Below are 26,388 nucleotides of genomic sequence, written 5' to 3'. Positions count from 1 at the left end.
AAAATATAATGTCTGGAGTTTGTTTTTAAATATGAAGAAAAAAAAAGATGAACCAAATATGCCAAGGTGTTAATGGTTAGATCTAGATGATGGGTGTATGGGATTCTTTTATGCTATTTTCTCCCCAAACCCCCTTTTTTTTTGAGACAGAATTTCGCTTTCTTGCCCAGACTGGAATGCAGTGGTGCAATCTTGGCTCACTGCACCCTCCACCACCTGGGTTCAAGCGATTCTCCTGCCTTACGCTCCCAAGTAGCTGGGACTACCGACCCATACCACCATGCCTGGCTAAATTTTGTATTTTTAGTAGAGACAAGGTTTCATCATGTTGGCCAGGCTGGTCTCAAACTCCTGATCTCAGGTGATCCACCCACCTTGGCCTCCAGAAGTCCTGGGATTACAGGTGTGAGCCACCACACTCAGCCTATTCTCTCCCCTTTAATGCACATTGAAACTTTTTTATAATAAAGAGTTTAAAATATAGGCTCCCCTGGGCACACTGCCTATGGGGTAGCCCAGCTGTGCAAGGAGCAGTAAATAAATAGATAAATACAATTTTATCACAAAAACTCATAGAGGAAAACCAAGTACACACCTACGCACCTGTTTATGCGCTTGTAAATTTACACATTGGTTACTTGATTCTGTATTTAAGTTCTTAATCCTCCCAGGGGTCAGCTCTCAGGTATAGCAGGAAAGTGACAAGGAAGACAAGTAAACGATGACTCCTGGAAACTTAAAAAAAAATCTAATATCTACTTATTTATTTATTTCTGTATTTATTTTTACCATACTTGCCAGCTAATCCTACAAGCTTTGGCCAGGGGTTGCAGTACCACCCTGAGCCCCTCTGCCTGGCAAGATGTGGGAAGGGAGCTTCTCGCAGAACAAATGCAGCCTTCTGCACCCAGATCTCACCAGCTGTTAGGGCTGCGGCTTCCTCCTGCACAGGCTGCATTGCTGCAGGAGTGGTTCAGGGGCCTGTGTAAGGGAAAGTAGGACACAGACCATATGCCACAGAGTCAGGACTCAGTAAGTTCCTGTTATCACAGCTTTGGATTGTTCCTGCTGCCCTCACCCCCACATTTCTACACTGTCCCTTCAGTGTGCCGCTGTCATCCTGTCTTAACTTATTCAGGACTTGTATTCAGGAATAATCCTAGGCCAGTCCCCTGGCTAAACACCAGGTACACAGAAGAACAGGGTAAATCCTGTCCGTCAGGGGCAATGGAGGGAGAGGCCTCCTGTTAGAAGGGTTAAAGCAGGGCCTGGCCCTGGCACCAACTCTAGCCTCCCCATTCTAAGTTGGTCTGTGACTTTTAAGCTTAACCTGATCTTGGGAAGGATGAGCTTCTTTGCTGTTTTCTTATCTCCTCTTTCTGGCCAGTAACATAGACTTTTTTAGAAAACCCTTTTCTCCCCTCTGTATTGAAATATGCTGGCCATTCTATTTTCCGTTATCTTCGTGAAGGACTGGGCCATGTCTTGGCCCTTTCTTGGTACTGACCATAGCACCCAGCCCTCCAGGGTAGAAAGGAAGGCCTCACACCTAGAGGTAGAGAGCGCCATTGCTGAGAACCTAATGGACTGATTGCCAAAGTATAAGAAAAGACTGCTCTCTCAGAAACAAAATATGATTTTTTAAAGTCTTTATTATACCTTATCTGTTTTGCTCAATATTTAGCATCCCTGCAGTATTTTAAATGGGCTCTCTAATTTTACTTTTTTTCTTCCTAATGGTTTCTATCTTCATCTCATTTGTAAGAAGTTAACAAGAACTACAAGCCTTGCCAATAGCATCCACTCTTTCAGTTTTAAAATTTCTGCTCACTTTTTGTCGAGCAATAAGGCCACTGACACCACGGAACAGACAGGGGCTGACACTGCACCAACCGAGCATAGTCCTACTGGAGTTACATCACCAGACAACTGAGAATTTCTGCTTGTTTGTGGGTACTCGAAAGTCCAAATTCAACCTACAGAAGGTGATTGAAGAGGGTTAATGTACAACGTTTGAAAGTGTGGGCTGTTCACAAGCCAAATATATCGAAGTTGAAAATGTCCAGTCCCACACAGAATGTAAGCACCTTGCAGGCAGGAATGTTGTCCATTCTGTACATTGCTGTATCCCAGTGTCTAGAACAGGAGCTGGCTCACAGTAGCTGCTCAATACTTAACTGAAAGCATCAACTGCCTATGCTTTGGAGTTCTTGTAGCCACTTGTCATTCTACCTTGTATTACCTTTACTGTATTTTATTTCAAGACCAAAAGTTTTTGAAAGCAGAAATAAGTCTTCCCTCCTATAACATGTATCTCATTCATAAAAAGGATTCAATACCTCTACGGTAAATTACCCAATTTAGCCAATGATTAGATAATTTAGATACAAAGTCCTAAATAGGTCATGAGGAAAGCAATGGCCCATGTGATAGAAATGGACAATTGCTAGAGCCCTCAGAAGGCCTAAAGTAACTGTGTGGCAGGGAAGTAAATTTCCTGCCCCAGAAATCTGGCAAAAGAATTCACTTGAGGATTTAAGTCTCAGAAATAAAGACCCAAGGTAGGAGGCAGAGAAGGGGAGGTCTTTTTCAGGGCCTATAGATTAAGGGTATTTAGATACCAGTTAAGAAAGAGACCAGATGCCAGCCAGGTTTGTGCTTCAGTTTAACCATGTTCCTTGCAAAACTTGCTTATGGGAAGATCAGAAGCTCTGACGATCATTACTGAAGAGGATTCAGAGAAATTATCACCTACTCCCGGTTGAAGAGAGAACAAGTCGTGGTCTTTTTTTGGTGTCAACCTCTATTGAAATGTGCTGTTGTCAAATCAAAAAGGGGACAGATTCGGAATTTTACAACTCTGATAAAAGTGAAATAAAAGGAAATCTGTATCATCTTAATCAAAGCATGTGCCACCTGAGTCGGCTCCCCGTCTCGTCCCTTGGCCTTGGTGACTCTCGTGTGCTGGAGGTTAAGGGTTTGTTAAAGAAGATGGGTTTTGATTAAGTGTCACATTTAGTGTGATGTGACATGCTCTTTATCATTGCAAGGGAAGATTGGGGGCCAAGGGGAGCTTTATAGCTAGTTCCCAATATAAATTAGGAGTCTTGGGGAATGGGTGCTTTGCAGTTGGCCTTGATCTTTCAAGGGCCCAATGAATGTGTGTATGTGAGAGTGTGCACGCATGTATGTGTGTGTGTGTTTGGAGAGATAGCAGAAAAGTCAGTTTCCAGGTTCCTGCGCTAATGGGCTGGTTACCCCCTCTTGGAGTTTGACTTGCAATTGTAACACAAGGCTCCAGTTCTAAATTTGTCCACATTCTTGATGTACCAGGCAAAGGTCTTCGTGCTTTTTACTCCTTTGGAATTTCACTGTTGCCACTGCACAAATTTGAAGATAGAGAAGCAAGAGGAAGCATTCCAAGTGCTGAACGCCATTTCTAACCAGAGGCTATGGATGATGCCCCCCTGACTTTACCCAGAGAAAAAAAATGTACCAATTCCCTCCAAATCTAAGGTGCACAGCACACCTTTAAACTCTGGTTTTGGTGTAACTTGGAGCAGGGAGAGCACAGAGAAAGGGGTCACAGGAAACACCCCAGTGAGCTGGAGTTCTCACAAGGAAGGGGAGGCGGGGATGGGGATTGAGGAAAACATCCCAGAAGGACTACTTCCACCCAATGGACTCCCACCTCCAGCTTCATCTTCTCCAAATATTACTCACATGGAGTCTCTTCCCTGCTCAAAATCTTTCAACAGCCTTCCTCTTCCCTCCTATTACCTACAAATGAAAATTCACACTTTCCATCCTGGCATTTGATGCCCACATCTTGAGCACCACCAAATGAGTCTTCTGTTCACCACCCACAGAGTGGCTTACTCGTTCCTGTCTTCAAGTACCTGCTCACGTTGCTTCCCTACCTGAAATGCCTTCCCTGTTTCCCTCTCCCATGGAAAAGCCACCCGTCTTCCTTCGTCATGGAGTCACAGCCCGCTGAAATCACTCCTTTTTTTTAATTCCAGAAATATGAATTGAGAGCCTACTAAGTGCCCAGAACAGCTCTGGGCACCTGAGATAGGACAGAGGACAAAACAGATAAAGCTGCCTGCCTTCGAGGAGCTTGCACTATTGCAGAAGGAGGAACTCTGATACTAAATGCTAAGCGAAATGCATAAGCAGAGTGACTTAGTAGCTGAGGTTGCTGTGGAAGAACAAAACAGAGCAGGGAAAGGGAGTCCAGGAGCTTGGGCATCAGGGGGCAGAGGTTGGTTGCAGTATTAATAAAGATGGTAGGGGTCCGTCTCACTGAAGTGGAAGACTCTGGGGAGGTGAGAAGCCAACCGAGCAGATGCCTAGGGGAAGAGAATTTCTGGGCAGAGGAAACATCTAGAATTAGGGCCCCACACAGAGGGCCGGAGCACCGCTCCTTCTCTCCCTCCTCACTTTTCCAGGCGGCCCTGCAGGTAGCAGCGCTCTGGAAAAGATTCCTGTGGACAGAGAAGATACAACAAGAGCCATAAGGTTGACACTGCAGGGAAAGCCCTCCAGTGTTTGTTGTGGCTTGAAGGCAGAGAAGTTAGATCACTAATGGAGAAGTGCTTAGGTTTTTATTGCTGTGTCCAAAGGTAATTTTTTTAAACATCAAATTTACAAAAGTATTACCTGACTATTGCTTCTGGATGCGGGGGGTGGGGAGGGAATGCCAACTACACTTGTGAAATGACCAACACTCCTTTCCTCCAGGTAACAGCTCAGCTCCTCCCGGCTCAGCTCCTCCCGGCTCAGCTCCTCCCTCTCGCTGACTCACCCACTGCCATGCGGCTTGGCTTCCGCCCTCCTCTCTGAGGCTTCATCAAAGCTTTCTAATGTCCATCTCCCCAGACAGGGTCCCAGCCCCATCCTTTCAGGCAGGTTATCTTGCCTTAATGAGAAGTATGGAGCTGAGTCTCTGCTCCTTCGCTTCCTCTCTGTGTGACCGTGGATGAGTTACTTAGCCATTTGGGCCTTGATTCACATATCCATAAAATGCGGTTTATCTTAACATCCCTCTGTGGCTCACTCCATGCTCAGCACTGGGCGTAGGGCCTGGCCCATCGTCAACCGCAACAAGTGATTGATTCGGTCGTCACTCCGACTCCAACTTCAGGGTTTCAGCCCTCCTGTAGCAGCCGTCTTCCTCTTTTTTTTTTTTTTTTTCCTTTATATCAGAGTCTTGCTCTGTCACTAGGCAGGAGTGCAGTGGCACCATCTCTGCTCACTGCAACAGCCGCCTCCCGGGTTCAAGCGATTTTCCTGCCTCAGCCTCCCGAGTAGCTGGGATTACAGGTGCGTGCCACCACGCCCGGCTAAGTAAAGACGGGGATTCATCCTGTTGGCCAGGATGGTCTCGACCTCCTGACCTCGTGATCCACCCGCCTTAGCCTCCCAAAGTGCCAGGATTGCAGGCGTGAGCCACCGCGCCAGGCCCGCCTTCCTCTTTCTACGAGTGCTGCTTGCGCTTGCAGCCGCCACTCCCTCCCACGTTTCTGCCCCTCCCATAAGTGGCAACGAGTTTTCCCAGAACTCTGGCTTCTCTCCCTGCACACACTTCCTACCTGGCCTCTTACAGCCATAGCCGGGACTTCAATCACCCCCGCTTATGCTAGCGGCCACTACCCCACTTTCTCTATCCCAGCCCCTAGGCCGAGTTCCAGACTGGTGGATCCACGTCGTGCCGAGCAGCACTCAATCCAAGTCTGCCTAGGCTGACCTCATCTCCGCCCCCACCCTAGCCTCCTCTTCCCGATCGCAGTATATCATTATCGCCCCTCCCTCCCAGCCTGTCATTCATTCTTTTAATCATCAACACTCTGGAATGTCTGTAAAGTTAAACAAAGATCTCTAGGATGTGGTCCCTACCCTCAGGGATCTCCCAGGGCAACAGACAGAGGCAGTAATTACAATTCAAAGACGAAGGTGGCTTGACAAACGGAGGCTGAGGCCTTAGCTGAGCGGCCGCAGAGGGGCCTACCTAGCCTAGGGCCTCAGGGGACTGCTCTAAGAAGGCTTGAGGAGCCAGGCAAGAAGTCAGCAGGAACGGGCCTGAATGCATTCTTATTTTGGAGGACTCTTACTTGCTTATTGCCTCAGGAACGAAGTAAGCACAGGTGGCTTGCCGACCTCTCTGGGCCCCAGGGATTCTTACTTGTGGAGACCACGCCCCACCTTAGAACAGGCATCAAACGCAAGCCTGTCCCACATCAAACATAATTATTCTGTATTGCTGTTTCTGAGAGATCTCTGATAACTTTGCTTTTTAAAGTGATCTGGCTACAACCCCCCTAATCCCCTGTTAATTTAATATACATTGGCTCTGATTTCTCTCAAGGCCAGAAACTCTTGTATAGGAGAAAAACCTAACTTGCAAATGGCTGTCAAAGTACTAAAATTTTTACGAACTCAAAAGCTAACAAAGCAGCTGACATAATTTACATTTGTGGCCATTGAAACAAATATTTGTTAATTTAAATTTTGCACTTTTCTTCTTGTATTTTGGAGCTACCCCACCCCTACCCCCACACCACCCCTTGCTGTTTCAAGTGTTTTAGTAGGATCTCGGCAAGTTTGTAGTCCTGGTGATGAACTTAGGGAGGCTACTGGGTAACTGGGCCATCAGAACCAAGCCTGCGTCCACCAGGTTGGAGAGGATAGGTAGCACAGGCAGTATTTAGGAGAGAGAATTGATACGACTTAGTGAAAGATCAGAGTTGTGCAGAGAGGACTTCAGGGTGCCTCTGAGAGTCTGGGTGGCTGGTGGGGCCATTCCCCAAAGACACAATGAAAAAGAAACAAATGGGGAGAAGAGAGATGGTTAATTTGGTGTGGGGCACATTAACTCCAAGACAGGCATCAGTTTGCCTGAAGGACCCCCAAATGGAGACATCCAGGGAACTTTAGATGGATATGTCTGGGGATGATAAGAGAGCCAAGATGAGCGGTAATCATCATATGAACAGTGACTAACACACGCTCTTGGCTTAGGAAGGGCTGGCCGCTGCACTAAACACTTTGTGCTTCCAACAGCCCTTGGGGTAGGTGCTGCTCATCTCCACATTGCAGATGAGACTGCGCTGCAGGGAGGTGAAGGAACTGGCCCAGGATGCATGCAGGTATAGGTAGGGTCACCCTGCCCATACTCTGAGCCACTCAATCTGGAAGATGAGGGGAAACAGGAGGTGCCTGAAGTCTGGGGAATAGAAGTGAAGTTAAAGTGTACAGAGACAAAAGATGATCCCTGAGGGAACACCCACTATTTTAGGAGAGTCTGTGGAGGAGCAGCAACTAGAGAAGAAAGGGGAGACCTGGACAGGGTTGGGTCCTGGGTGCCTCTGGGATGCCGGAAGGAGGGCAACAGAGCCATCATTGTGAGGGGCTGCCACAGTGGCACTGGAGGTCCATTTGCAAACAGGAGCTAAATTAGCAGGGCTCCACTGAGGTTTGTGGGCATATTCAAAGGCACCAAGTAGTGCAGGGGTGAGGATGACTGCTGAAATCTCACCAGCATCCCTCTCCCCAAGCCAGGTACCACTGTCCCAGCTACCTCCTCACCAAGTCCCATATGAGCCAGAACAGAGAAATGGGGTGCAGGTGGGGTGTGGGGCAAAAGATGGATTTAGAAGAAGTGTATCAAAATCAAAGACTTGCCTTTCAAGTTGTTTGGCTGGAAGGAAATAAGAGAGAAGGCGATGTCTAGAGAGGGAAGCAGGGTTGAACATTTCTCCCTGAACCGAAAGAGCCAGCAGACAGGGGAGGATGAGCGAATAAACTGGGCACTGAGGTTACCTGGTGACCAAACAGAAGACTTTCCTCCTGAGTCTCCTGTACAAGCCACAAAACGTAAAGCTCCGTCCTGAACTCCCTACACCTTGCTTCAAAGGACCCTCAGGGTTGACAGTTTTCAGTCAGCCCCGTAGAAAGGAGACAGGCAATCAGTTTGCTCCTAAATAACGCTGGCTCCATTCAGCCTGGAATGGCCACAGGCACCAAAGCACAGACTCCTGGGGCATGGGGGACCCAGGAGAGCCACAGGCAGCGCCTTCTGAGACAAGAGTCACACACAAGGATGACTCTGAACATCCCCTCTTTTACCAAAGTGATACAGGCTCATTAAATAACATCTGGAAAACACAGGAAAGTTAATTAAAGAAAATATACCACTCATAGTCTGTTATCCAAACACTAGCACTACTCACTTTTTAAAATCTTCTCAGGATTTTCTCTGTGTGAGATTTTTTTTTAATCTTAGCTGTAATCATGCCTACAATTTCACATCCTGCTTTTCCTACTTACTATATTGTGTTTCCGTCTGTCATTACTTACTTTAGTTTATTGTAATGAGTGCATAAAATGTCATTGTGTGAATTTGTCAAAGTTTATTTAACTATTGCCCTAGAGTTGGACATTTAGATTACGTTCAATGTTTTGCTGTTATCAATTTTTGTTATTATAAATGATACTGTAATGCCTATGTGCACATAAACCATTTGTTGGCATTTACGGTTATTTCGTAAGACAGAGTCTCAGAAGTGAAATTATAGAGTTAACAAATATGAGCACTTCCAAGAGTTTTAAAATCATACTGCCAAATCCTTCCCCAAAGGGCACCATATTCACGTATACTATGATTAGCAATGTGTAAAAATGTTAACTTTGCGAAGACTTCAACCACACTGGCTACTATTACTTAAAAAAAAAAAAATGGTGTTGCTAATTTAATAGGTAAAAAGTGAGCTTGATTTTTTAAAGTAAACTTTACAGTGACGTTTATCATGCATTCAGAAAAGTACATAAATCACGAGTGAATTTTTACCAAGTGAACACCTTTGAGTAACTGGCACCCAGATCAAGCAACAGAGCCTTCCCAGAACCCTAGAGGCCACTGCTGGGGCCCCGTTCCCCTCCTCCTCGCCACCCAAGGGGAATCACAATTCTGACTTCTCCCACCACAGGTGGCGCTGTTCTAATTTTCATTTCCTGGATTACTAGAAGAGCTAACCTCTTGCCACATCTTAGCTGATGAGCTGTAGTTCCTCTTTTGTAAATTGTCTTTTTAAGTTCTTTATCTAGGAAACGGTTGATTCTTTTTTTTTTTTTTTTTTTTTTTTTTTTTCACCCAGGCTGGAGTGCAATGGCGCAATCTCGGCTCACCGCAACCTCCGTCTCCTGGGTTCAGGCAATTCTCCTGCCTCAGCCTCCTCAGTAGCTGGGATTACAGGCACGCGCCACCATGCCCAGCTAATTTTTTGTATTTTTAGTAGAGACGGGGTTTCACCATGTTGACCAGGATGGTCCCGATCTCTTGACCTCGTGATCCACCCGCCTTGGCCTCCCAAAGTGCTGGGATTACAGGCTTGAGCCACCGCGCCCGGCGGAAACGGTTGATTCTTAAGCAATTTCCCAATGTCAGCTTTGGCTAAAGGTGGAGTGTACCTCCTGACATTGTTTGGAACTGGAGAAGCGTGTCGTGTGTGTGTGGATGTGTGGACGTTTCTATGCTCCCGTGATCTCATCCTGACCATGGAGTAGTCCCCCATCCGAAGTTTCATTTCCCATAGTTTCAGTTACCCATGGTCAACTTTGGTCCAAAAATATTAAATGGAAAACACCAGAAATAAGCAATTCCTAAGTTTTCTGTTGCATACTGTTCTGGGTAGCATGATGAAATCCCACACTGCTGCACTCTGTCCCCCTGGACGTGACTCACTCCTTTGTCCAGCATCTTGGCGTCAGAGACACTCCCTGCCCGTGGCTGCTCTGTAGTCCTCTTGGTGGTATCTCTGTGCTTGTGTTCCAGTAACTTGTACTTTACTTAATTGTTCTATTTTCTTATTAGTTATTGTTGTTAATCTCTTACTGGGTCTAACTTAATTAAGCTTTATCATAAATGTGTATATATAAGAAAAAAGAGAGTCTCTATAGGGTTCAGTACTACCTGTAATTTCAGGCAAACACTGAGGGTGTAGGGGTGAATCCCCCCAAGACGGGGGACAGGTGTACTCCTCTTATTTCTGCTTCTCCATTGCAAAGCAAGATGGCCTCTCTCTAGGCAACACCTGGAAGCCAGGGTAAATTTTTGGTGACAGAGCTGAGCCTAAATAGACTGCTGTTCTTCCAGTGTCTGTGAGAATTGCAGAAATAGGTCACTGAACCTTTTTAAAAATAGAACTGACACATTTGGGGAAAGCATTTTTTCTGCTGAGATAGCACACAGTACAAGATGAAATGATCCCTAGAGGGTAGATGAATTTAGACATTTGGCATTAAAAATAAATAAATAGTCTTAATGACTCACAGGAAATATAGCACCTTTCATAAGAAAGATCTCTGAACACTGTTACCTGGCAGCCCATAATAAATTTCTAATATACAAGGTACAAGCCATTGCCAACCCCTGCCCACCCACACCTGGAACAGCTTTTGATGGGAAGAGAAGGGCCACATTGACCGTGGCAGCTCCCTCAGCAATGCCAGATGTCCTATCTCCTGGGTTTGTCTGGTCCCCTCTTAAGTTCCTACACAGCCCAGCAGCTGACCCTTGGACAGACATCCATGGCTGAATAACAGGCGGGAAGGGGTAGGGTTACCTCACTGCCTGCGAGCATCGCCACTCCAGCTCTTCCAGGGGCTTGACCGATTTGTGGCGGGGCAGCCCCAGAATCCTTTACCCAAAGCTCCCCATGAACTGTCTAGGACCCCAGATCTGCCTGTGCAGGGGCCCTTTTCCACTTCCTCCTGAGCCATCTTCAGAAAGCTCCCTCTGGCTGCTGCCCCAGCCCCTCCTCACAACCCTGCTGCCTTCAGAGCCCTGTGAACCCAGCGGTGGACACTCAAGTCTTCTTATGAGATTCCCAAGGAACTGCCTCCCCTTCCATGCTGGGCTCTGCTATGAGATGAGCAAGGTCTGCTGTCTGGAAAAGCAAGGCTTCGGGTACCGCGGGGAAGGTGCTTTGATTCAGCCCAAGGATGGCAGGAGAATACCAAGAGGGATTGGCTGTCCCAGGAGTGAGGCGTGAATGGAAGCAAGGGGTGGAGCCGAGCGGGGGCAGGGCCACTTGCCTTTCAGGAAGCAAGGGCAGCAGGGAGAAACGTACAGGGCTGTCACTCCCCAGGTACCAGATCAGTGGCCCTGGGAAGGTGAGAAGTAGGAGGGGACAGAGGGACAGGGATGAGACATTCTTCAGAAGTAGAACACACTGAAGATTTGAGGACAAAGAGTTGGTGCCAAGGGAAAGACAAGTCACAGGTGCCACGCAGCAGCTTCCAACAAGAACACAGCTCCTTTTGCAATACATGTGTCCATTCCACAGGGGTGTGTGGAGTGCTTACTTTGCGGCAGACACTGCTGTAGACTCTGGACATGACGTGTGGTTACTACCCACAGGGAGTTTTCATTCTGTTGGGTAAAGGGCAGGCAGTGCAGACAACACAGTAAAAAAAAAGATGATGTCCCATGGTGACAGGTGCTCTTGGAAGATAATTTGGGCTGCGGGAATTGTGTGATCAGGGAGGACTTTTCCGAGAAAATGACATCAGAGCTGAATAAAAAGAAGGGGCCCGTCCAGGGGAAGCCTGGGCAACAATATTCTAGGTAAATAAAAGAGCCTCTGCAAAAGGCCCCGAGGTAGGATCAACCTTGGCACATTTGAGGAACAGAAAGAGGACCACTGTGGCATGACAAAAAGAATTGTTTTCTGACCTCCTGCTGAGCTGCCATTGAAGGCTTACTAACTTAAAGTTTCCCCTCCGGCTTCTAGACACTACAAACTCTTCCCACATGTCTCTTCTCTATCTGTCCAGACCAGCTATAGCAAGGAGTGACATCAGCAGCCTTAAGACCCCATGTAGGGCTTAAGAAAGGACTGGAACCAGTTCAGTCGTCCCAGAAGCCAAATGGGAAGGGGGTCCTGAGGCCAGTCTGGCTCCTTTTTTTCAAAAATGTGGTTCTTAACAACCTTTGAGCTGTGACCTCCTTTAGCAATCTGACACAAGCTGGGAAAAACATGCACACATGCAATTCCGTCCACAACTTCGGAGAAAGCACATTGCAGACCCTCGCCTAAAGCTGACACTCTGACAGTTCTTTTTAAGCCAGTTCATTTTCTCATTAAGGCTGTGTCCCTTTAACAGAAGAGCAGATGTGTGAAAAAACGTCACTTTATAAACAGCAAATGAACCTTTTTTTTTTTTTTTTTTGTGGAGATGGAGTTTCACTCCTGTTGCCCAGGCTGGAGTGCAATGGCGTGATCTCGGCTCGCCACAACCTCCGCCTCCCAGTTTCAGGTAATTGTCCTGCCTCAGCCTCCTGAGTAGCTGGGATTACAGGCATGCACCACCACGCCTGGCTAATTTTGTATTTTTAGTAGAGACGGGGTTTCTCCATGTTGGTCAGGCTGGTCTTGAACTCCTGACCTCATGTGATCCGCCCACCTCGGCCTCCCAAAGTGCTGGGATTACAGGCGTGAGCCACTGTGCATACAAATTCTTATAAGATATAGAATAGCTCTTTCAGAGAGATACATCCACATATGACAAAATATAACCATAATAATGGTTAAAACATATTTACACAGTGTTTTTACTTTGCAGCACACATATCTCATTTCATCCCATTGAAATCCTTGGCACATGGTTAGAGAGACATTGTTCCATTTTACAGATGAGGACACTGAGGAAGAGAGGGCTAGCTGGCATGCCTGCAATGACAAGGCTGGGTGGCAGCAGCTTGGGACAGGAACCAAGATCTTGTCACTCTAAGGCCCAGGCTCCCCAAGAAGCACACAGCAAGGCAATGCCATCTGGACTTCTCTTTGACTGCTCTCTCCCAAGGCCTTACCCAGGACCTGGGGGCGCTCAAGGCAAAGTCAGTCTTTATGCGGGCACACTTGACCCACATCAGCCTCCTGCTGGGAAACAGAGACACAGAGGAAATGACGTTTTGTAACACAGGGAAAGTAGCACAGGGCCTGCCTTCAGAAATCCAGGTTGTGTAGACAGAGGGGAACTTTTTACTAGGGCTTCCTCTTGGGCAATTAAACCTAATGACTCATTTCCTTTTTCTTCTGAAAACATACAGCATTTTCTCCTATCGTCCTGAAGGAGGAGCAACCTGGAGGAACGCCACCTAGTGGCCCAGACCATCAAGATCCTGCCTCCCTCTCCCCCTGCTACCCCGCCCCCACTCCATAGGCCACCTTGCCTATTAGAAAACTGGACCCATACCTCTCACCATCCAGCAAGATAATCTCAAATGGATCAGAAATCCAAACGTAAAAAACGAAAACAACAAGTATTAGAAGACACATTGGTGGACTTCTTTATGCCCTGGGTGTGGGAAAAGTCTGTGATTCAAACCCCGGAGGCAAGCCAAAGGCCCTCTGGGTGCCTGCTCCTCCAGCTGACAGACAAGTTGTGGGGGAAGGGGATGTGTGTGCAATCTTCTCCATGTGGCATTTGCTCTGTCCCATTAGAGCTAAGTGACTGTCCCCAACCTGTATTCCTGGGGTTAAGGGGAGGGAAACAGATTTTAAAAAGCAATTAAACTGGCTGGGTCCACTACCCTTTTGCTTTCTTGGCAGACAGGAAAAAAGGTCTCACTGCTGTGCCTCACAAAACAAAACACTGAAGATATCAAGAGGCATGGAGCTGGGCACAGTGGCTCCCACCTGTAATCCCAGCACTTTACAAGGCCAGGCAGGAGGATCCTTTGAGTCCAACAGTTTCAGACCAGACTGGACAAAATATTGAGACCCGGTCTCTACAAAAAGTAAAATAAAATAATTAAAAATTATCCGGGTGCAGCACGGCGCCCCTGTAGTTCTCAGCTACTCTGAAGGCTGAGGCAGGAGAATCACTTGCGCCCAGGAAGTCAAGGCTGCAGTGAGCCAAGATCGCACCACTGCACTCCAGCGTGGGCGACAGCAGAAGACCTTGTCTCAAAAAAGAAAAAAAAAAAAGGAGTTGGTTTTTTTTCAAATAAGATGTTTAAAAGAGGCATGGAAACCTAGTCCAAACTCAGCCTGACACCAAAATGAGTGCTTTTCTAATGAAAAATAAAATATTCAGATGAAATAAAAGAAAAAAAAAATTTTTTTTTTTGAGACAGTTTTGCTGTTGTTACCCAGGCTGGAGTGCAATGGCCCGATCTCAGCTCATCGCAACCTCCGCCTCCTGGGTTCAGGCAATTCTCCTGCCTCAGCCTCCTGAGTAGCTGGGACTACAGGCACGCGCCACCATGCCCAGCTAATTTTTTTGTATTTTTAGTAGAGACAGGGTTTCACCATGTTGACCAGGATGGTCTCGATCTCTTGCCCTCGTGATCCACCCGCCTTGGCCTCCCAAAGTGCTGGGATTACAGGCGTCAGCCACCGCGCCTGGCAAAATAAAATATTAATAAATTAAGCAACTTTCAAGAAACCTGCTGCATGGCAAGAAAATTGGCACATTGTGACAAATATTTGCAACAGTTTCACAGATCCAGTTTAATCTGTAATATTAGGAATATAAGGAACATTTAGGGCTGGGCGCGGTGGTTTACACCTGTAATCCCAGCACTTTGGGAGGCCGAGGCGGGCAGATCACGAGGTCAAGAGATCGAGACCATCCTGGCCAACATGATGAAACCCCGTCTCTACTAAAATACAAAAATTAGCTAGGCATGGTGGTGTGCGCCTATAGTCCCAGCTACTCAGGAGGCTGAGGCAGGAGAATTGCCTGAACCCAGGAGTGGGAGGTTGCAGTGAGCTGAGATTGCGCCACTGCACTCCAGCCTGGCGCCTGGCAACAGAACAAGACTCTGTCTCAAAAAAAAAAAAAAAAAAAAAAAAAGGAACATTTAAATATTGAGAGGAAAAGGCCAAAACTTGATAGAAAATTAGGCAAAAGCATGAACAAACAGTTCACATACGTACATACAAAAATACGTAGATGGACCTTAAAATACAGAAAGATGTTGAGCTTTACTCATTATGTTATAAATACATAGAACTACATTGAGATAGCAACCTTTATCAAATTGACAGAATTTCAAAAGTTTGACCATGCACTCCATTGGCAAGGCTGTAATGATTCTCATAATCATTGGTGGGAATGCAAAATGATACAACCCCTGTGGAGGAAGTTTGGAAATATCTAGCAAAACTATATATGCATTTACGCTTTGACTTAGTAACCCTAACTCCAGGAGTTTATTCTGAAAGTACACATCTACAAATATAAAACAACATATTTATAAGGTTGTTCACAGAGACATCATTTATAATAATAAAATATTAGAAACAATTTCATTCAATTATGATAGTAATTGAATAAACTGTGATGCATTCACACAATGGAGTGCTACACAGATGGAAAGTGTTGAGGAATATTTCTCTGAATTAACATGTAGTAATTTCCAGGATATATTAAGCGAAACAATTAAAATACTAAAGAATGGATACATTATGCTACTTTTTTGTATAAGAAAGAGAAACACAGAAAGAATAAACCAAAAACAAGTGGTTGCCTACAGGGGACTGGCAGGAATGGAGTGGAAGTAATAAGGATGTGAGTTTACCCTTCTGTATTAGTCTGTCCTCACACTGCTAATAAAGTCATACCCGAGACTGAGTAATTTATAAAGGAAAGAGGGTTAATTGACTCACAGTTCAGCAGGGCTGGGAGTCCTGATGAAACTTACACAATCATGGTGGAAAGGGAAGCAAACATGTCCTTCTTCACATGGTGGCAGGAAGGAGAAGTTCTGAGCAAAGCAGGGAAAAGTCCCTTATAAAACCGTCAATCTTGGCTGGGTGCAGTGGCTCATGCCTGTAATCCCAGCACTTTGGGAGGCCAAGGCGGGTAGATCCTGAGGTCGGGAGTTCAAGACCAGCCTGACCACTATGGTGAAACCCCGTCTCTACTAAAAATACAGAAATTAGCTGGGCTTGGTGGTGTGTGCCTGTAGTCCCAGCTACTCAGGAGGCTGGGGCAGGAGAATCGTTTGAACGCAGGAGGCAGAGGTTGCAGTGAGCTGAGATCATGCCACCGCAGTCCAGCCTGGGCGATGGTGAGACTCCTTCCAAAAAAATAAAACAATAATAATAATAAAAATAAAACCATCAATCTCATGAGAACACACTCACTATCATGAAAACAGCAGCATGGGAGTAACTGCCCCCATGATTCAATTACCTCCTACAGCTCGTGGAGATTATGGAAACTACAGTTCAAGATGATATTTGGGTGGGGACACAGCCAAACCATATCAACTTCTAAGTGTAGTTTTTCATATATAGTTATATATAACTACATATATATAACTATATATATACATATAAATAGTTTTGACTTTTGAACCATGTAAAGGTTTTACTTTTTTTTTTTTTTTTTTTTTTTTGAGACAAAGTCTTGCTCTATCACCCAGGCTGGAGTGCAGTGGCACGATCTCGGCTCACAGCAACCTCTGCCTCCCCGATTCAAGCAGTTCCCTACCTCAGCCTCCCTAGTAGCTGGAATTACAGGCTCCCACCACCAGGCCTGGCTAATTTTTGTATTTTTAGTAGAGATGGCGTTTCTTCATATTGGTCAGTCTGATCTTGAACTCCTGACCTCGTGATCCACCTGCCTCAGCCTCCCAAAGTGCTGGGATTAGAGGTGTGAGCCACTGCGCCCAGCCAAGTTTTACATATTTAATTTTTTTTTTTTAGATGAAGTCTCACTCTGTCACCCAGGCTGGAGTGCAGTGACATGATCTCAGCTCACTACAACCTCCAACACTGGGGTTCAAGTGATTCTCCTGTCTTAGCCTCCTGAGTAGCTGGGATTACAGGCACGTGCCACCATGCCTGGATAATTTTTGTACTTTCAGTAGAGATGGGGTTTTGCCATGTTGGCCAGGCTGGTCTCCAACTCTTGACTTCAGGTGATCCGCCCACCTCAGCCTCCCAAAGTGCTGGGATTACAGGTGTGAGCCACCATGCCCAGTCCATATTTAAACCTTTTTAAATTTTGAGAGATTTCTCAAAAAGAAAACCTTAAAATTAAATGCAAACATAAACAAATGAACTGAATAGCATATAAAATTAATAATAGAAACACACAGAAAAAAAAGAATGAAATGATCTGTGAATACAGTATTCTGACTATATATATACCCTTAACTGGATGTATTCTAAGAACAAATAGTACTACAAAGAAGACTTGAATTTTTCTTTTTCTTTTTTTTTTTTTTTTTGAGACGGAGTTTCGCTCTTGTTACCCAGGCTGGAGTGCAATGGCGCGATCTCGGCTCACCGCAACCTCCGCCTCCTGGGTTCAGGCAATTCTCCTGCCTCAGCCTCCTCAGTAGCTGGGATTACAGGCACGCGCCACCATGCCCAGCTAATTTTTTGTATTTTTAGTAGAGACGGGGTTTCACCATGTTGACCAGGATGGTCTCGATCTCTTGACCTCGTGATCCACCCGCCTCGGCCTCCCAAAGTGCTGGGATTACAGGCTTGAGCCACCGCGCCCGGCTTGAATTTTTCTTAAACCTGTTATTGGAAGTGGGCTTCTACACTACCCAGAGAGGGGTCCATGCTGTCTTGTTCTGGATTCCTCTCTTAACTTAAAAGGAAACTTGCACAATGTCCAGGGCCCTTGATGTCCTGCCAATGAAGGAGGAGGATGTCAAGTTCCTTGCAGCAGCAACCCAGCTAGGTGGCACTAATTTTGACTTCCAAAAGGAACAGTACATCTATAAAAGGAAAAATGATGGCATCTACATCCAAAATCTGAAGAAGACCTGCGAGAAGTTTCTGCTGGCGGCTCGTGCCATTGCTGTTGAAAACCTTGCTGATGTCAGTGTCATATTCTCCAGGAAAACTGGCCAGAGAGCCATGCTGTCGTTTGCTGCTGTTACTGGAGCCACTCTTGTTGCTGGCCGCTTCACTCCTAGAACATTCACTAACCAGATCTCAGCGGCTTTCCAGGAGCCATGGCTTCTGGTGGTTGCTGATCACAGGGCTGACCACCAGCCCCTCACAGAGGCATCTTATGTTAACCTACCGACCACTACTGTGTCACACAGACTCCCCTCTGTGCTATGTGGATGTTGTCATCCCATTTAACAACAGGGAGCTCACTAGGGGGCTTGATGTGGTGGATGCTGGCCTGGGAAGTCCTGTGCATGTCTGGCACCATCTATGAATGGGATGTCATGCCTGATTTGCCCTTCTACAGAGATCCTGAAGAGATTGGAAAGAAGAGCAGGCTGCCGCTGGAAAGGCTGTGACCAAGAGGAATTTCAGGATGAAAGGACTGTGCGAGCACCCGAGTCCACTGCGACTCGGCCTGAGGGTGCAGACCGGTCTGCAGGTGGCAGGTACCCTCCGTGCCTATTCAGCAGGTCCCCACTGAAGACTGGAGTGCTCAGCCTGCCACGGAAGACTGGTCTGCAGCTCCCACTGCGCAGGCCACTGAACACGTAGGAGCAACCACTGAGGAGGCTTAAGTGGTTTGTCCACAGGCTTTCAAGCAACTGACAGAAATAAACATTGGTTTCTTGAAAAAAGGAAACGGCATTGGAGCAGTCATTCTGAAAGTATTTGGGGTGTACTGTAGGATAGACAAATGATTAAATATATGGATGTTTCCTCCTTGTTAACAGGTGTGTTAAAAGAAACTAAATAAATGAATGTATTCATGGTGTCAGAAGTCAGAGTTCCCATTGTGGAGGAAGAAAAGATACAAATATGGAATGGAAAGATGAGGAAGAATCCTGTGGAGCTGGATTTTAATTGGAAGAAATTTTTTTAAAAATACTAGTTTTTGCTGGGCACGGTGGCTCACACCTATAATCCCAGCACTTTGGGAGGCTGAGGCAGGTGGATTACCTGAGGTTGGGAGTTGGAGACCGGCCTGACCAACATGGAGGAAGCCCATCTCTACTAAAAATACAAAAATTATCTGGGCGTGGTGGCACATGCCTGTAATCCCAGCTACTTGTGAGGCTGAGGCAGGAAAATTGCTTAAACTCGGGAGATGGAGATTGCAGTGAGCCAAGATCACACCACTGCACTCCAGACAGTGACAGAGTGAGACTCCATCTCAAAAAAAAAAAAAAAAAAAAAGAAACCTTGGCTAAATGGCTGATTCCAGATCTGGAGCAGGGAAAATACAAAGTGGGTCACAAAGTAAGGAAGTGGTCAAAGACTGATGGGGTTAAGTCAAAAGGATACTGACGTCCGCTTGGAGGAACTTCCACTAACCAAATTTGAGACAATCTGACATCAAAAATAAGTTATTGTGGTGGATTATAATGCAGACCTCAGAAGAGTCGCCTCAAGATTCTGTGGGCCCTTCCATTGGGCTGCCTGACAGCATGGCAGCTGGCTTTCCCTAGAACAAGCCATGTGACAGCTCCCAAATGACAACCATAGTGTTTTGATAACCTCATCTCAGACACAACAGTCCATAACTTCTGACTTACTCTACTCTTCAGAAGCAAGTTACTAAGTCCAGTGCATACCTAAGCGGAGGGGGAACCCAAGGATGTGGGCACCAGGAGGTAGGGACCAATGGGGGCCATCTTAGAGGGCACCCACACCAAGTAATCAAGTATAATAACATCACCAGTAATGGAACAAATTGACATTATGTGTCTCCTGATATAACACAATGTGAAATACAGTGATACAGGTATATTTTTGGTTTTTGGTTTTTTCTTGAGATAGAGTTTTGCTCTGTCACCCAGGCTGGAGTGCAGTGGTGTGATCTTGGCTCATTGCAACCTCTGCCTCCCAGGTTCAAGTGATTCTCCTGCCTCAGCCTCCTGAGTAACTGGGATTACAGGAGTGCACCACCACGCCAGGGTAATTTTTGTATTTTTAGTAGAGACAGGGTTTCACTATGTTGGTCAGGCTGGTCTTGAACTCCTGACCTCATGATCCACCCACTTTGGCCTCCCAAAGTGCTGGAATTACAGGTGTGAGCCACCTTGCCTGGCCTACAGGTATAGTTCTCTTGAAAGAAAAGGAAAGAAGAAACAGACAAATCCAGAATGTGGGACACCCTATAAAAGAACCAGTTTGAATTCTTAAAAAGTGTCAATATCATGAAAAAGATAAAATAATTGCTGTAAGTTACAGAAGACTAAAGAGACATGATAAATCAGAGAGATTTGTGACCTTAAAAAGATTCAGGATCAGTTGGGAGTGGTGGCTCATGCCTGTAATCTTAGCACTTTGGGAAGCCGAGGAGGGTAGATCACGAGGTGAGGAGATCGAGGCCATCCTGCACAACATGGTGAAACCCTGTCTTTACTAAAAAAATACGAAAATTAGCTGGGTGTGGTGGTGGGCACTTGTAATCTCAGCTACTCAGGAGGCTGAGGCAGGAGAATTGTTTGAGCCCAGGAGGCAAAGGTTGCAGTGAGCCAAGATTGCGCCACTGCACTCTAGCCTGGCCAGCAAAAGCAAAACTCTATCTCAAAAAAAAAAAAAAAAAAAAAAAAAGGACTATAAAAGACCTTCTTGAACCAATTTGAACATACACTACATATTAAACTATTAAGTATATGTTAAATTGTTGGATGTGATAATGGTATTATGATTATGGAATAGAATTCCTTTCTTCTAAGAGAAACATGCTGAAATATTTAGGATGTGTGATATCTGCAAGCTATTTTCAAATAGTTCAGGAAAGGAAAACTGAAACAAAAAGCCTCTAACATATAAATACATATTCAATTGTATATATATTTGGAAATGTGAAGGATGTGCTCACATTCATTGGCCTGCTCTTTCACTTTTTCTAAGTTTAAAGTTTTCCAAATAAAAGGTTGTGGAGGTGGAAGGTGGGAGTGGATATCAGGAATTCAACCAAATCTCTATGGAAAATGCCCTTGGTGTGTGTCGGGCTGCCCTGAGGATTCCAGGGAACCTACAAATGGTCTCTTGGTGGTGCCCAGTGTACGTGTTGGGGATTCTCTGGGCCAGTTCTCACTTCATGTTGAGAGGTAAAAAGGCAATGTCTTAGTCTATTTGCGCCGCTGTAACAGAATACCTGAGACTGGGTGATTTGCAATGAGCAGAACCTTATTGGCTCACAGTTCTGGGGGCTGGGAAGTCCAACTGCAAGGCACCAGCCAGTGAGCGCCCTCTTGCTGCATCATCACGTGGTGGACAGTGGAAGGGCAAAAGACAAAAGGGGCCAAACTGGCCCTTTTATAACTGCCTTAGTCATTAGGTCCCATCTCGTTAACACTGCTACAACAGCAATCACGTGCCAACATGAATTTAGGAGGGAACAAACAGCCAAACCACAGGGACTCAAAGCAGATCTGGATTCTAATCCTTGCTCTGCCCCTTCCTGTGTGACTGTGGGTAAGTTCCTAATCCTCTCTGACCCTCAGTTTCCTCAAGTGTGAAGTGAGAGAGATCATCCTACTTGGTAGGGTTGTTTAAATGTGCCAAAGAAATAGTACTTTCCTCATATGCCTTTCCTTATACTACCTCCCAAATCACCAATTCATTCATCCGTTAACTAGTTATTGTTATTTCTTACAATGGGCAGGGGCTACAAATCGGAGTCAAGTTACTCTTTATTACTGAAAGATAAGCACTGGGTGTTAAGGCATGAGGCGTTGCCCCAGAAGACTTCATAGAGGCTGGGCAGTAGGGCAGGGTCCAGAATCGTGAGCTTGTTGGCCTGCATGGGCAATGGAAGAGGAGCCTCACCTGCAATGAGGGTCCTCAGGGGCAAAGGTAGTGGGTAGTTCAGGTGTCAGAAGGGTGGCTGGGCCAGGGGCATTTGGCACAGTGGGCAGGGCCAGGGTAGGAAATGGACTGGGCCCCACATAAGCAGGGTAGGGCCCTGTCTCGAATGATGGGGTACCCCTAAAAATGCATTTCCAAAGATCATTTATTGCTGACCATGACAAGCCTTGATGTTTGGTTCAGTAAATGCAGTCAGTGGAGCTCAGCTCTATTATACAGGTTTGAAAACAAAACAAAACACTTGAATTGATAAATAGAAGGAAGCTACGGACCTTAAGTTTTCTCTGTGGATTTTCTCACCACCTTCTTCCCGGAAGGGGAGGAAGAAGCCAGGCTAGGGGATGAGGCCTGACAAAACAGGGCCTGCCTTTGAGAAGGGTGGTATTTTTCAGGTAGAGCCACCCAAAGAAAAAAGTAAAGAGAGAAGGGAGGTATTGATTGCAGAATAAAGTTCTTCTGTCACCTGTTGTCACCATCTCCATGTCCAGCCTCTATCCACAAGCACCTGACGCCCTTACCACCACCCTAGACTAGCCTGCAGGGACTACCACTTTCTAAATCACACATTTCTGTAATACATTAATCCTTTTTGCCACACATGTATATTACTTTTGTAATCTGAAAAAAATGACCAGAGAGAGAGAGAGAAACCCTAAACATCCAATTCCCATACCAATGTAGATGGATCTTCCTGAAAGATCTGCTTCCTCTCACATTGATCCCCCCGAAATCCCTGCCATTGTTGGGTCTCCTCTGCCCCCATCTCCCTTTCTAGATTGCCAGAAAGGAAGAGAGAGAAGGGAGCTTCACAGTGGCCTTGCTTCAAGACTTTGCTGGGGGAAGCATGGAGGACCCCAAGCCTGTGCCTGCCCTGGTGCTGAGAACTCCAGGTTCCCAGTCCTGCGGGGACCCCAGGACTCACCACTGGGCTCCTGGCAGAGCGGCCCTGGGGTGCCCCAGCCAGGGAGCCTCAGCCCCCGCCGGGTGTGCACACACAGAAGGAAGCTTCTTGACTCATGCTAAATCATTTTTCTAAGAACAAAAACTATGTACAAATGAATATTTCCATCTTTATTTCAAATTCTAGGTTTCAACTGCAATATTAATGCTACTCCACAGTGTAATTTACTTGTAATAATATATCATTATTTCTATTTTACAGTTCTCTTCTTAAAGTAGTAAAGCAAATGTTTAAAACAGCACAAATCCGAAGCCCCACAATTCCCCATTCAGGCTCAGAATTTGTGCTCTCCTTTCAGAATGGCACATAATTGAAAACAATGAAAACCCCCGATGTGCTAAATACTCTAGTCATTAAAGCATTTTTTTACTTTGCAATAAAAGACTGTTCTTGTGGTTATGGTTATTTATTTATTTATTTTTAGAAACCCCAAACACGCTGCTTCCCGTTCCCAGACTGACATCTGCTGGGGATGTCAGGCTGACTGGCTCCCCGCGGGCCCGCAGCTGGCTGCCATTCGAGCCCACGGCACAGCCCACGGCCTCCGCTGGCGCGCAGGCTCAGAAACCAGCCCTAGAGTCCCCAGTTTCTTTCTGGCTTGCAGCAGCTGGGTTATATCTCAAGATGGCACTGGCTTGGCACAGGATCCTGGCTGTTGGTGGCTCAGATGAGGGACTGATGCCCAGGTGAGGGTTTGGGGCAAAAAGAGACACACGGGCAGAGCGGGTGTCCTCTGCGTGCTGAACGCTCAAGTTTACTTGCTTTCTGAAGGACATCTACACTGTGTATCTTTCATTTTTTCTGTGCTGGTTCCTACACAACTCCCTGTTTAGACAGCCCTGGGCATCAGGTCCTACAAGGGAGGATCTCCGTGCATCCCCATCAGATTCCAATCGGCCACCTTCAAGCTTAACAACCCTGAGCCAAGCTTCCTGGTCCACCCAGAATGAGTAGAATGAGAGCCCCTTTGTCTTTTCTTCTAATCCCTCCTGTGCCCCAACCTTGTGGCTGCTTATCCCGTGGGGGAGGGGTGAAGCCGTGAGGGTCTGGGAGAGGGCAATGCTCCTTTTCTCTCCTGGAGATGTACTCCAGCTCTAGGGGCCTCTTACCATCTGTGAAGGGATGGCATCAAGCCTGAGTCCTGCCCTTCCAGGCCCTTGCAGGACATTTTCTTTACTTTCAAATTATTTTTTAAAATATATACATATATATATATATATATATATATATTTTTTTTTTTTTTTTCAGGGAATGACCCAGAACATTGCAGGACATTTTCATGAGATGCCCTTGGCCCCTCTCAAAGTTAGCATCCTGCCCCAGCCAGCCCCTAACATGCTCTCCTACACACACCTGCAGGGGGCCTGCATTCCTGCCTCTCTGAACCCTCCCGTTCACCCACATCAGTCCCTTCCGGGCCAACAGCTGGCCAGCCTGACCACTAGTCTTTCCCTCCCGCTTCCCAGGCTCTTCCCTCTCTGGCCAAACTTCCCACCCCCAACCACAAACAATACTTTCAAAGGCAACCCCAGCCCACTTAAACACCTTTAGTGAATCTCATTGCCACAGAGAAAGCCCTATCCTTTGGCTTGATGTCCAGAGACAGCACAGCCTAGCCAAGACCAGCCAGGGTTTCTCAAAGCCTGGAAGCCTACCTTGGGGACTGGGGAGGTCCATGGAATCATTTTGCTGGGCTGAGAAAGGGGCATTACAAATGGAGTCACTGAATGAGAAAGCGATTGTAGTAGTTCGATTTCACACTGCTATAAAGATGGGCAGTTGATAAAGAAAAGAGGTTTAATTGACTCACAGTTTCACATGGCTGGAGACGCCTCAGGAAACTTACAATTATGGAGAAAGGAGGAGCAGGCACCTTCTTCACAAGGCAACAGGACAGAGAGAAAAAGCCCAGGGGAACTGCCAATTATAAAACCATCAGATCTCACCAGAAGTCCCTCACTATCATGAGAACAGCATGGAGGAAACCACCCCCATGATCCAATCACTTCCCTTCAGGACCCTCACTCAACACCTGGGGATTACAATTCAAGGTGAGATTTGGGTGGGGACACAAAGCCTTACCACATCAGTGATTCTGTTATGGAGGAAGTCGAGTTTGGTGTGAGTCAGCTTTTTTAAAAAATATATATATACAGTTGAAGAATTTACAGAAGTTGAAGATTTACAGAAAAATTGCAAGAACGTTACATAATTTCCTATACACTCCACACCCATCTCCTCATTGTTAACATTGCTGGTGGAAGCTCTGAGCGCCTCCCTGACGGTAGTGAATCTCCTTTCAACAAGGATGCACCTCTACAGCCACAGCTGGGAGGCTGACCTGGACTCCAAGAACAATGCTTTGTATGCAACGAATATATTTTCTGTTACCTTCTAATTCCAGCAAGTGAGACTACTCGTCCACATTCTAAAATCTATAAAGCTCTGAAAAATGAAAGCTTTTTTGGTAATGTTTGGGCCAAAGCTCCTTGAGGCAAGCTATATATACCTCTATCCTACTTGATGTAAATATTCAGACATTTCTCTGAGAAATGTTGATTGATTCTTTGCCCTCTGGGGGTGTTAACCACTGCAGGACATATGCACTATATCTCCTTTCTACATCAGAAAAAAATCTAAATTCCAAAACACATCTGACTCTGTAGTTTTTCATTTTATGGTTGTGGTACAGTTCAAAAATAAATTTAGGCCAGGAGTGGTGGCTCACGCCTGTAATTTCAACACTTTGGGAGGCTGAGGCGGGAGGATAACTTGAGTCCAGTAGCTGGAGATCAGCCTGAGCAGCAAAACAAGACTCCGTCTCTATTTACTAAAAAAAAAAAAGAAAAAAAAGAAAATAAATAAATTTAAGTAAAAATAATAAGTCATTTAAAGAAAAACAGTAAGTAAACTGTAAATGCAGCCTGGGCGCATCGGATCATGCCCGTAATCCCAGCACTTTGGGAGGCCGAGGTGGGTGGATCACAAGGTCAGGAGTTCTAGACCAGTTTGACCAACATGATGAAACCCCGTCTCTACTAAAAATATAAAAATTAGGTGGGCGCTCCTGTAACTGCAGATACTCAGGAGGCTGAGGCAGGAGAACCACTTGAACCTGGGAGGTGGAGGTTGCAGTGAGCCAAGATTGCACCAATGCACTCCAGCCTGGGCAACAGAGCAAGACTGTCTCCAAAAACAAAACAAAAAACAATTGTAACTGTAAATTATCTATATTTTAAAATGTATCTTTTACTTTTCCCACTCTTCAAATAAACACACAGATTACTAGAACCAAAACCCAAACAAAGACTCTGCTTTGCCTTCAGGCTCCAATCTAAACTCCTCCACCCCTGGCCATATCATGGTCCCGCTATGTTCCAGGCTTGCTCGTACCTCCAGGACTTTATATAGTCTGCTTGTCTCCTTAAAATGCTTTTCCCACTTCTTTCCTTGGCAAACTCTAGGCCCTTCTTCAAGACTCAGCTCAGATGCTGTCTCCTTCAGGAAGCCCTCCGTGGTTGCATCCAGTCTTAGTTAAGTGGTCATCCTGTGTGGTCCCATGGTATGCTGTACACAATACTGTAGGTAAGGAAGGGGTTTGACCCCTAGCTCTGCCTCTTTTTAGAGGGTCACTTAACTATGCTTACTAAGCCTAAT

At 46.0% G+C, this 26,388-nt stretch overlaps 1 pseudogene; it reads left to right on the top strand.

Moving 5' to 3' along the window:
• Positions 1–17,639: 17,639 nt before the first annotated feature.
• On the top strand, positions 17,640–18,505 carry LOC116560986 (annotated as a pseudogene).
• Positions 18,506–26,388: the final 7,883 nt, after the last annotated feature.

This window comes from Sapajus apella, unplaced genomic scaffold, assembly GCF_009761245.1.
Source record: "Sapajus apella isolate SASKATOON/1434 unplaced genomic scaffold, GSC_monkey_1.0 scaffold28, whole genome shotgun sequence".
Taxonomy (NCBI): Eukaryota; Metazoa; Chordata; class Mammalia; order Primates; family Cebidae; genus Sapajus; species Sapajus apella.
The sequence above is the reverse complement of the archived record's forward strand: the minus strand, read 5'-3'. Positions and strand labels throughout refer to the sequence as shown.